This window comes from Arachis ipaensis, chromosome B08, assembly GCF_000816755.2.
Source record: "Arachis ipaensis cultivar K30076 chromosome B08, Araip1.1, whole genome shotgun sequence".
Classification (NCBI taxonomy): Eukaryota; Viridiplantae; Streptophyta; class Magnoliopsida; order Fabales; family Fabaceae; genus Arachis; species Arachis ipaensis.
The window spans coordinates 89340513-89352345 of record NC_029792.2 but is presented as its reverse complement, the minus strand read 5'-3'; the positions used below and the strand labels follow the sequence as shown (position 1 = coordinate 89352345).

At 33.3% G+C, this 11833-nt stretch overlaps 1 long non-coding RNA gene across 1 annotated transcript in view; it reads right to left on the bottom strand.

Annotated features, from left to right (window-relative positions):
- The window catches only part of LOC110265611, a 13879-nt gene extending 2230 nt beyond the window's left edge, over positions 1–11649 (bottom strand). The window contains exons 1-2 of the long non-coding RNA XR_002351774.1: positions 11629–11649; positions 195–201 (exon numbers count right to left, since the gene is read on the bottom strand). This is a non-coding gene — a long non-coding RNA (uncharacterized LOC110265611). The remainder of the gene's footprint in view (positions 1–194; positions 202–11628) is intronic.

The window sequence follows — 11833 nt, the reverse complement described above, 5'->3', positions numbered from 1 at the left end:
CAAATGGACCATAAACAAAAGTTGAATGTAGTCCCTTATTACAGTTGCTCTAACATTCAATTCAGTCTCCCTTATTCTTGTTGGCCTATAATTATTACCTTTTACAATCTTTCACTTCAAATATATATGAAAGATCACTGCCTCTTCTTAAATTTATGTTATTCCTGGCTCATACAATCCAAAACAATTTATACCTTCAACCTCTGATCGATGAAATTTTTTAAATATCCCATCCAATTGGTTGAAATTTTTTTTTAGAACTTGCTTGAGCTATATACTTATGGATCATGTTTTGAGCTGAGAACACAAATATGTGAGAATTGAACCTAATTGTGTGGTTACATCACGTATAATCACTTATTTTCATTTTTGTGTGCATTATTCTCCTCCTATGATTGTAATCCTTAATTTGTTTAATTCTATATGTCCATTATTTTGTGTATACATGCATTTGTATGATTGAGGCCATTGTTCAATTAGCTCACTTACCCAAAACAACTTACCCTTTTATCTTCCATTGTTAGCCGATTTTGAGCCTACGCTTAACCCACTTGTTCTTAATTGTAGCACATTACAAGTCTAAGTGAAAAATAATAAATATTCCTTAATTTGGATCTTTGATTAGTTTAGACTAGTAAGAGTGTTTGTCAATTAATTTTGGGAGAGTTGGGAACATTGAGTAGAGATAGAAGTGTAATTTTTATCTTTGTTGAAAATATTGAGAATTGAGTATATACTCATGTATTAATCATGTGTAAATCATGTGCATTGATATTCTAGTGTATATATTTTAGTTATATATATATATAGAAAAGAAAGAAAAAGAAAAAGAAAAGCAATAAAAAGGGGACAAAATGTCCCAAAGTGAAATTCAATAAGAGTCAATGCATAGGTGTGGCGATCAAAAGAGAATACATGAGTGTGAGAGAAAAATGAAGAATGGGTAGTTAGGTTTGCTCAGAATTGTATAGGTCGTCATAGGTTAGGTGTGAAGTTTAAGTTAATCAAAGATTCGAATTTCTAGCTCACTTAACCACATGCACCCTACCTTGACCCTAGCCCCGTTACAACCTGTGGGAAAGACCTCAAGATATTTGTATGCATGCATAAAGTAAGTGTTGATTGTTAGATGAAAAACAAATCTTGGAAAGCATGATTAGAGGAGAATTGAGTGAATCAGCCCCATACACTTGAGTGTTTAGAGCGGATACACATCCGGCGAGGGTTCGATCGCTCAATTACATGTTTCCACCCGTGATACTCTTTTCTTGCAAGTTTATGAACTCTTTCCATGATTCAATCTAATTGTGGTTTGCTTGATTGCTAATACCATGGCCCTCGTGCTTATATGCGTATTCTTGGAGGTTGATTTATTTTGACTAAGCCATTACATCATGTAGATAGATTGCATTTAGTAGTTGCATTGAATAAATATTAATACCCTTTTGCTTCTTCTTGATTTTAGCATGAGGACATGCTTAGTTTAAGTGTGGGGAGATTTGATAAACCCCGATTTCGTGATTTATCTTATGCTTATTTTGGGGGGATTTTGTCACTTTTTATCACATTTATTCAATGAAATAGCATGATTTTGTAATTCTCCCTTGAATTTTGCTTAAGTGTAAAAACATGCTTTTTAGGCCCTAAATTGGTGATTTTAATTCACTTTAATTCCATTCGATGCCTTGATGTGTTTGATGAGTGATTTCAGATCCACAAGGCAAGTATTGGATGGAAGAAATGAGGAGAAAAGCATACACAAAGGGAGAATGCATGGAGAAAAGCATACACAAAGGGAGAATGCATGGAGAAACAAGGATTGGGAATGCACCAAAGGACGCGCACGCGTACATATCGCATCCGTGCAGATTGAGAATTTGCCATCGACGCGCACGCGCACATGGCGCGCACACGCCAATACCCTCACGTGGCCCACTTGAAGGCAAAACGCTGGGGGCGATTTCTGAGCTGCCCATGCCCAAATCCAACTTGTTTCTGAGTGTATTTCATGCAGAATTGAAGTCCAAGCAAAGAGGGAGCAATTAGTTTTAGCCAATATGAGCCTTTAGTTAGTTTTCTAGAGAGAGAAGCTCCCTCTTCTCTCTAGAATTAGGTTAGGATTAGGTTAGATTATTTTAATTTTATGTTTAATTACTTGATCTCATCTTGTTTCTTCTATAATTTCTCCTTTCTACACCTTGATCCTCTTAGTTTGTGTGTTGGTTTCTCAATTTTTGGTAATTTGAGAATCCTGTGTGATCAATTTGAAGCTCATTGACGCTAACCCACTACTAAGCTAATTAGTAGGTAGGTTAGGACTTATGGGTGGATGTGATTAGGCCTATTTGACATACTTCCGGTCTAGGAGTAAATATTACGTACTTAAAGTTTCGAGAAGTAGACTTAATGGGTTGGCCTCTCATAATTGTCAATAATAGGTTTGTTAACTGGAATGGTGATCTCGAGTACCCAAGTCTTAGCCAAGAGTTCTTTATTTTGTTTTCTTTATTTACTCGCTCAATTTACTTTCTTGCCATCTCATAAACAAAAATCCCTTTTTACCCCATCATAACTAATACGCATGCACTCCTAGGGAGACGATCCGGAGTTCAAATACTTCGGTTAGTTTTAATTGGGATTTGTTATTCGTGACAAAACCATAATTTTTGCATGGAAAAATTCCTGATTGGTTTAGAAATTATACTTTACAACGAGACTTCAATTGAGAATTTCTAAACCGTCAAGAGAATACCGACACCCATCAGATAACTGCCGCATAGATGAGTTAATAACAAGTAGTTATGAACATGCAAAGTATTTTTGATTTATGAAACCTCTGCCATCTTAACATTTCCGCATATTAAAAATGGAACTATGAATAAGGTTCCGTATTTGCATTAATACAAGATTTGTTTGGATTACCATATTTGGATTCATGACATGTGTACAAAATTCTTCTAAGACACCTTTTGAGTAAGAAAATGTGATTAATAGCCCTAAAAATATATTTAATAACCAAATACAAACCAATCACAAAACTTTGCCAGCTCAATCAACTACCTTCCAGCTGATATAGCAGCGTTCAATTTGTCAACATACAAAGCTAATGAGACATGAAAACTCAAATATTAAATCATCAAAATGAACAAATATGGATCAATCAATTCCTCTTATAAAATCCTATTCACCAATCAGAAAAGAACAAAGAGAGATCACTAACCTATTTTCTTCAAATAAAAAAACCAAACAACTAACAACACACGCTCAACCAAAAAATATATGTATTGATATGTGAACTTAAATAGCAAGAGGTTAATAGAGGAAATTGAAGAGGAGCTTGAGGCAGTGATGACATGTCATTATGTCATGTTTTTCTATGCATTTTGATATAAGAAATTGATGATTAGTGTTTAAATATTGTATTCTTTTGTGCTTAAATGGTATATTTCTTTGATATTTTGATTTTATAAACTCTGTAGAAAATAAGAAGAAGAAGAAGTAAAAAAAACACAAAATAAGCTAAAAAAAGAAAAGAGAAATTTTGGGCACGTTTTGAAGTTTGGGCACGCTTTGGACCTTAGGCCACGCTTTAAGAAGCGTGGCACATGAAAATAAAGTGTGGCGCATTAAACCAAGGAATGCAAGGCCCAAGCAAGGAATGCTCAAAGAAGTGAGCACTATGCTCACAAATGTGAGCATTCTCGTGTCCTGGAAGAAAGAAAAGCAAAAACAAATGCTAAGCGCTCAAATAAGTGAGCACTATGCTCACAAATGTGAGCATTTTCGGGCTTTTCTTTAAGCCTTGTGACAGCATGACCATGCCTCCTTCAAAGGACCATAACTTGAGCTAAAAATATCCAATTGATGTGCTTCCAGTTGCGTTGGAAAGCTGACATTCAGAGCTTTCCAACGATATATAGTAATCTATATTTGGCATGAAATTGAAGCACAAATGATAGGCATCTTTAAGACCCAAAAACCAACTAAGCAGTGCTCTCACCAAGGCTCGAAGAGGGGAATCAAGTAGCGCTCATAATTTGAGCACAGTGCTCACTTAGTGAGCACTAGGAGAGCTAAGCCACGAAGGAAGCATGCTTGACCAAAGAACGCTGCGCTCATAAAACAAAACGGAGCACTATCCTGGGAGCTGCCCCATGCCTCCAACTAACTTGAACCAAAGCAACCCTGACCCATGCCACTTGAACCAAGCCATCCGAATCCACTCTTCTTCAAATCCAAAGCAAGCAAAGCCCATTATCATCACTCAAAAGCACAAGAGATAGTTAGAATAGGAATTTCATTTAAATTGTAATTTGTTTTTAATTTCAATTTCATTTTGCAAAGCCTATATAAAGGCATCATTTCCATTTCATTAAAAAGGCTGGCTCTGCTAGAGAGCATTAGTTCTCTTTTCCCTTTTCTGAAATTTTACACTTCTATTATAATTAAATTCAACTTCGTTTATAGAATTTGAAGTTCTTCTTCTTTCCATCTGCAAATTTCCTTTTGCAACTTTACATTTGAGCTTGCTATGATCTGAATTCACTTTTCATTCAATTTAAATCTTCCTGCAATTATGTTATTCTAGAATTTACATTTGAGTTTGCTGTGAGCTTGATTTACAATTCCTACACATTTACATCTTCTGCAATTGTTCTCAAGATCTCTTCGATTGCTTGATTTACTGCTTTTTTTCTTTCCAGCACCCAGCCCCCTTTACATTTTGCTGCAATTTACTTTTTTTGCTCTCTAAATTTTTGTCCAATCTACATTCTGCTGATTTACACTTGATGCAATTTACATTTCTTGTTCTTTAAGGTTTTGTCAATTTACTTCCTGCAAGTGAGATTTGCTGCAATTTTACTTTCCTTGTCATTTAAGCTTCATCTAATTTACATTCTGCTCTTTACTTTCACTGCAATTTTACTTTCTACAATTTTAAATTCCTAGCAATTTCTTTTCTGTTGGTTACATTTCACTTAATTCACCAATGTTAGATTGACTAAACTAACCACCCACTAAAGTTGCTTGATCCATCAATCCCTGTGGGATCGACCTCACCTAAGTAAGTTATTACTACTTGATACGACCCGGTACACTTGCCGATGAGTTTTTGTGTGGAAATCTGATTTCCACCCATCAGGCAGAAAGCATGTCAAACAACACCAATAATGACAATATTAGGAGGACTGTCGGCGACTTTGTTACTCCCACAAGCAATATGTATAGGAGTAGTATAGTGAGGCCCACTGTGGAGGCAAATAACTTTAAGTTGAAGTTTCAACTCATCTCTTTAGTGTAACAAAATTGCCAATTCAGTGGAAGCCTGCAGGAAGATCTTAATTTGTTAATCTCTAACTTCCCACAAATATGTGATACCGTCAAATCCAATAGTATCTATGCTGAAGCATATTTCCTAATGTTGTTTCCATTCTCTGTAAAGGACCGAGTTAAGCAGTGGCTTGAAACTCAACCTAAGGAGAGCATTGCAGCATGGGATGATTTGGTCAATAAATTCTTAAACAAATTCTTTCCACCACAGAGGTTGGCAAAGTTGAGATATGATATCCAAACTTTCACTCAGAAAGAGGAAGAATCTCTCTATGAAACTTGAAAAAGGTACAAAAAAGTGGTGAGAAAATGCCCCAAAATATGTTTGCTGATTGGGTGCAACTCTAAATCTTCTATAATGGACTCACCCCTACTTCTAGGACTTTATTGAACTCCTCAGCGGGAGGATCCATGCATATGAAGAACACTGAAGTACTTGCTAAATTCTTTGGCATCGTCTTGTTCGGAAACATTCCATACTTCCCTTGTAATGTAATTTCTCACGTCTTTTTCGATAAAACTTAGTTCCCGATGACTGCCCGCTGCTGCTACGAATGACTGGTATATTTTACTCGGTCTGATTCCGGCTTTCTCGTTGTTTTCAATGGTGCAATGCACAAACATGTTTAGCTCCCTGTGTTGTTTGAGCATCTCTGCTCGATTTGGACAACAAGAGTGTGAATGATTCAGAACAACTTTAGAAATTATCCAAAGATCAACGTCCTTCAATATATGTACGTAAATCTTGGCTGGACAGTTTATTGGAGCTGAGGGATTTGTCTTCAGGGTTGGAGATATCTTGGATTTCCGCTTCCCCTCTCTACTACATGTAATTAGTTGATTCTTAATCTCATCTCCCTTTCAAGTCATGTTTCTTATTTTGGTAGAAAAATCGGCAAGTTTGGAATAATCTTTGTAGAACTTTTCAGCTTCTTCTAGTGTCTTGAAAGTCATCCCAACCTTTGGGACAAATTGTTCATCCACAACACATCTGGACTGTAAAATAAACCGAAAATATTTTTAAAGCGAAATCATTGTATAATACTAAATGGACCGAATATTGTCCATTATATAAATTCAAATTCAGAACACCTACGTCTAGAATGAACCGAGAAATACTACCAAAACGAAACCAATGTACAATGATAAATGAACCAAACATTGTCATTAAATAAAATCAAATTTAAAACATCTGCGTCTAGAATTTAGCAATTGCATTCAATTCAATTCAAAACAGCTGTATCTAGAATTTAACAATTACATTTCATTCAATTTAATTCAAAATTGAATAATCCAAATCTCGTCCACTTGATTCGATTCAGAAGAATAATCCAAATCGCTATCATTCAACTTATTTGAAATTGAATCATTCATTGTTTTATATGCTATTGAAATCTGAAAATGAAGAAGATAAATGCTATGTAGATCGAAGAAAAAAATAAAAAAGAATAGAAAGAAGATAAATACAATACAGATTAAAGAAGAAAACAAAAAAAAACGACAAAACCAGAAAAAAAATGACAAAAAAAATGACAAAAGTTTATTACGTTAAAAATAAATGCAATGCAAATCGAAAAAAGTTTACGTTAAAGAAAAAATTTTATGTAATTATATTAATAGGGGGGTGGAAAAGGCACGTGAATGAAAAATAACTTAGTTCCCTTGATTAAGGTTATTGTATGAATGTGGAGTGTAATTGATTAACAAAACCATAAATTTTATACAAAGGGCATACATTACGTAATCACATGCGTGTTATTTATTTCTCGGGTTCCTCGTCATCATAGACTAATTTCAATAATTTGAGTATTTTATCCACCGAGAGTCCGAGACGGACCTAGACATGGAGTAGGGAACACTTAATTAAACCCCTGATATTTTGACTAGAAAATAGAAATTATTTAGAGTAGGTATATACATTTTTCCTTTATTGTATCGTGTCTGTCTTATCAAAATATACATAATCTTGCTAATAACTTTATATAACAACAAATTGTATTTCTATATTTAATCTTTACACATACAATAATAAATATTACTTTATTAAGCTTGACTAATCCTAGGACAAAAAATGTTAATGAACCCAACGCTATAATATTAATTCTTTAAATTATTTAACAAATTACATAATGAAACTATTCAATTAGTCAATTATCCAGTGAAAAATACTTTAAATTTTTAATTTATCTTCTTAATTTTTAAATAAAAAAATTAATTTTAAAATAATAAATTATTAAGCTTGACTAATCCTAGGACAAAAAATGTTAATGAACCCAACGCTATAATATTAATTCTTTAAATTATTTAACAATTAACAAATTGAAACTATTCAATTAGTCAATTATCCAGTGAAAAATACTTTAAATTTTTAATTTATCTTCTTAATTTTTAAATAAAAAAATTAATTTTAAATATTTTTATTTTTTTAATACTTTAAAAAATGATATATATTTAAATTTTTACTTATTTAACTACAAATAACAGAAATTAGGAGAATAAATTAGAACTCCTAATCATTACTCGAAAATTTCAATAAATCCAACTTTGTTCCCTTCAATAAATTTTCAAATATAAAAATCATAATTGATTTTTATTTTTCAAACATTTGTTGACAAAAAGGTAATTTATCTATTTCTATAGATTTTGTAGGGCTGCACATGAATTGGATAATATCTGCATATTCGCGGTAATTATCTGCATTCGATCTGAATTTTGCGGATATTATCCGAACTGTAGAGCCATCGGATCGGATCAGATCCGATTCACACTATAGTAGTATCAGATTACGGATTTGGCAGTGATATCTGCAGATTCGCATATCTGCACGTCTCACATAAATAGCATAGTTTAAGAAAGCAAACCCTAATGTGACCTAACCCTCTTACATCGCTATTCTCTGTGTAACATCTTAACTTTTAGCACCTCATGATCGTACCAAAAGCGAGGTGTTACTAACCTAATTCTTTTTATTATCTATTTAATATTGAGCCTTTACGCATAAAACTATCGATGATTTTACTAAAACTTATAACTTTACCAACAAGAACAAACAACACATATTCACATACTTAATATTAATAATACATTGTAGTATTACATACAAAAGCAATTACAGAATCTACCCTCTGAATAAAACTCTAACTGATAAGGCGAGGGGAAAAATAAATTCTAGCAACTCAACTCGTAAACATATTCATTTGTGCTTCCGCAACTTCGCAATAAGCCTTCGCACCTGCAGCTGAAAGGGGTGGAGATAGGGGGTAAGAACTGGGGAGTTCTTAGTAGGGTTGGGGTTAGAAGTTAAGTTCATTATCCAAATTTAAAACTCTTATTTTCCTTATAAAAATTTCACGCAAAATGATATTTCATATATTTCACCGCTTACTAAAAAACCATTTTAACCAAAGCCTATTGCTGGTCCTTCCAATCACGGCCTTTGGCCCAAATCAAATCAACTCGGTCTCTGGTCCAAATTAAATCAACTCGGCCTACAGTCCAATTCAACACGAATTACCATCAAAACTCAATCACAAAACAGAATCAATCATAAACACAAACAATGCAAGACAAACACATACAATAATAAATATTACTTTATTAAGCTTGACTAATCCTAGGACAAAAAATGTTAATGAACCCAACGCTATAATATTAATTCTTTAAATTATTTAACAAATTACATAATGAAACTATTCAATTAGTCAATTAACCATTGAAAAATACTTTAAATTTTTAATTTATCTTCTTAATTTTTAAATAAAAAAATTAATTTTAAATATTTTTATTTTTTTAATACTTTAAAAAATGATATATATTTAAATTTTTACTTATTTAACTACAAATAACAGAAATTAGGAGAATAAATTAGAACTCCTAATCATTACTCGAAAATTTCAATAAATCCAACTTTGTTCCCTTCAATAAATTTTCAAATATAAAAATCATAATTGATTTTTATTTTTCAAACATTTGTTGACAAAAAGGTAATTTATCTATTTCTATAGATTTTGTAGGGCTGCACATGAATTGGATAATATCTGCATATTCGCGGTAATTATCTGCATTCGATCTGAATTTTGCGGATATTATCCGAACTGTAGAGCCATCGGATCGGATCAGATCCGATTCACACTATAGTAGTATCAGATTACGGATTTGGCAGTGATATCTGCAGATTCGCATATCTGCACGTCTCACATAAATAGCATAGTTTAAGAAAGCAAACCCTAATGTGACCTAACCCTCTTACATCGCTATTCTCTGTGTAACATCTTAACTTTTAGCACCTCATGATCGTACCAAAAGCGAGGTGTTACTAACCTAATTCTTTTTATTATCTATTTAATATTGAGCCTTTACGCATAAAACTATCGATGATTTTACTAAAACTTATAACTTTACCAACAAGAACAAACAACACATATTCACATACTTAATATTAATAATACATTGTAGTATTACATACAAAAGCAATTACAGAATCTACCCTCTGAATAAAACTCTAACTGATAAGGCGAGGGGAAAAATAAATTCTAGCAACTCAACTCGTAAACATATTCATTTGTGCTTCCGCAACTTCGCAATAAGCCTTCGCACCTGCAGCTGAAAGGGGTGGAGATAGGGGGTAAGAACTGGGGAGTTCTTAGTAGGGTTGGGGTTAGAAGTTAAGTTCATTATCCAAATTTAAAACTCTTATTTTCCTTATAAAAATTTCACGCAAAATGATATTTCATATATTTCACCGCTTACTAAAAAACCATTTTAACCAAAGCCTATTGCTGGTCCTTCCAATCACGGCCTTTGGCCCAAATCAAATCAACTCGGTCTCTGGTCCAAATTAAATCAACTCGGCCTACAGTCCAATTCAACACGAATTACCATCAAAACTCAATCACAAAACAGAATCAATCATAAACACAAACAATGCAAGACAAACACAAATTAGAAGGCAATTACAGAACATAGAATCCAATCACAAGCACACACAATCATGAAAACATAATCACAACAAGTATGCGCAAATAAGTATGATGCATGCTGAGTCCTATACAGGCCATGAGCTCATGTGTCGGTTTGTTGCCCGATTCCCGACATTATTCCTGAGATAAGCGTTTCGTACCGCCGTCCTTATCTCAGCCAACGTCCCCTCTATGAGCGTTACGCATTTCCGTCCTCATGGGAACCTTCTTTACGATCTACAGTGAGCGTTACGCATCGCCGACCTCACTGAGCCGTCCCTATAGTATCAACATCCCCTCCATGAGCGTTACGCATAGCCATCCTCATGGGGAACCTTCCATTCAGTCTCCACTGAGCATTACGCATCGCCGTCCCCACTAAGCCGTCCTTATAGTGTCAAGTGAGCATTACGTATCGCCATCCCCACTAGACACTTGGCACTAAGGCCCAAACAGCACTCAATTTCTTTTCAATCTTTGCTCTTTACTCTACTGCGGTAGAGATCCTTTTAATTAATACCTTCTTTTCTATCTGCTCTACTGTGGCAGACGTTCATTAAAATCTTTTAGTCTTTGCTCTCTACTCTCCTTTGGCAAATAGTCTTTTAAAGTCTTTTTATCTTTGGTCTCTGCTCTCCTGTGGCAGAAATCTGCTCTCCTATAGCAGATATCCCTTTAGTTAATACTTTCTTTTATTTTCTTACTTCTTTTCTTTCTCTCTTCTTTTCTTCAATCTTTTAATTCTTTATCATAACTCAACTTCACATTCTTCCCTCGCCTTTCCCTAAGTATCTTATGGAAAAGAATGTAAAGTACTTTAATTAAGTTTGTGTTCTCTAAAGCTTTTAAAATTACTCTGTTTGCTCTTCTCTAACATATAATAATATTAATAATATCTTTACTAGATAATATTCTTAATAAAATAATAATAACAATAATATAAACAAGATATTTTAAATAGTAAATAAATAATATATTCATATCTTTTCTTAAAACTTAATTTATAAAACCTTACTTTTAAACTTTTATCAATTACTTTCTAAATCACGAATTTTTTAATGTTCTATTTTTTAACCTCAATATTTTATAAAATTATATTCAAATCCTCAATTATTTTCATATTTATAAAAATAGCTTGAACTTTTATAAAATATCCATTTTACTCGTAAACTTTACTTATTATCAAATATAATTCTCCGATTATAACTTTATCAAAAAAACTGAATCTCATTTTTAAAATTCTTCAAGTTTTTAGCTTGAGTTTTAAGTTCTAAGTTCTTTTTACTATTACCAATTTTTTCTCAATTTTTAATTCAATCTTTCAACTACCAAATCTCACCAATTTTCTAAAAAATATCATATCACAATAGTCCCAAAATCATTAAAATAACCACAGTTGAGTTGTTCCTCATAGCCAAACTAACAAATCACAAGCAACAACAATAATTCAACACAGACTCATTCAAACTCAAACAATAATTAGGGATGGCAATACCATCCAAACCCGCGGGTACCCACTCCGCCCCTACCCGCTCGGGGTTGGT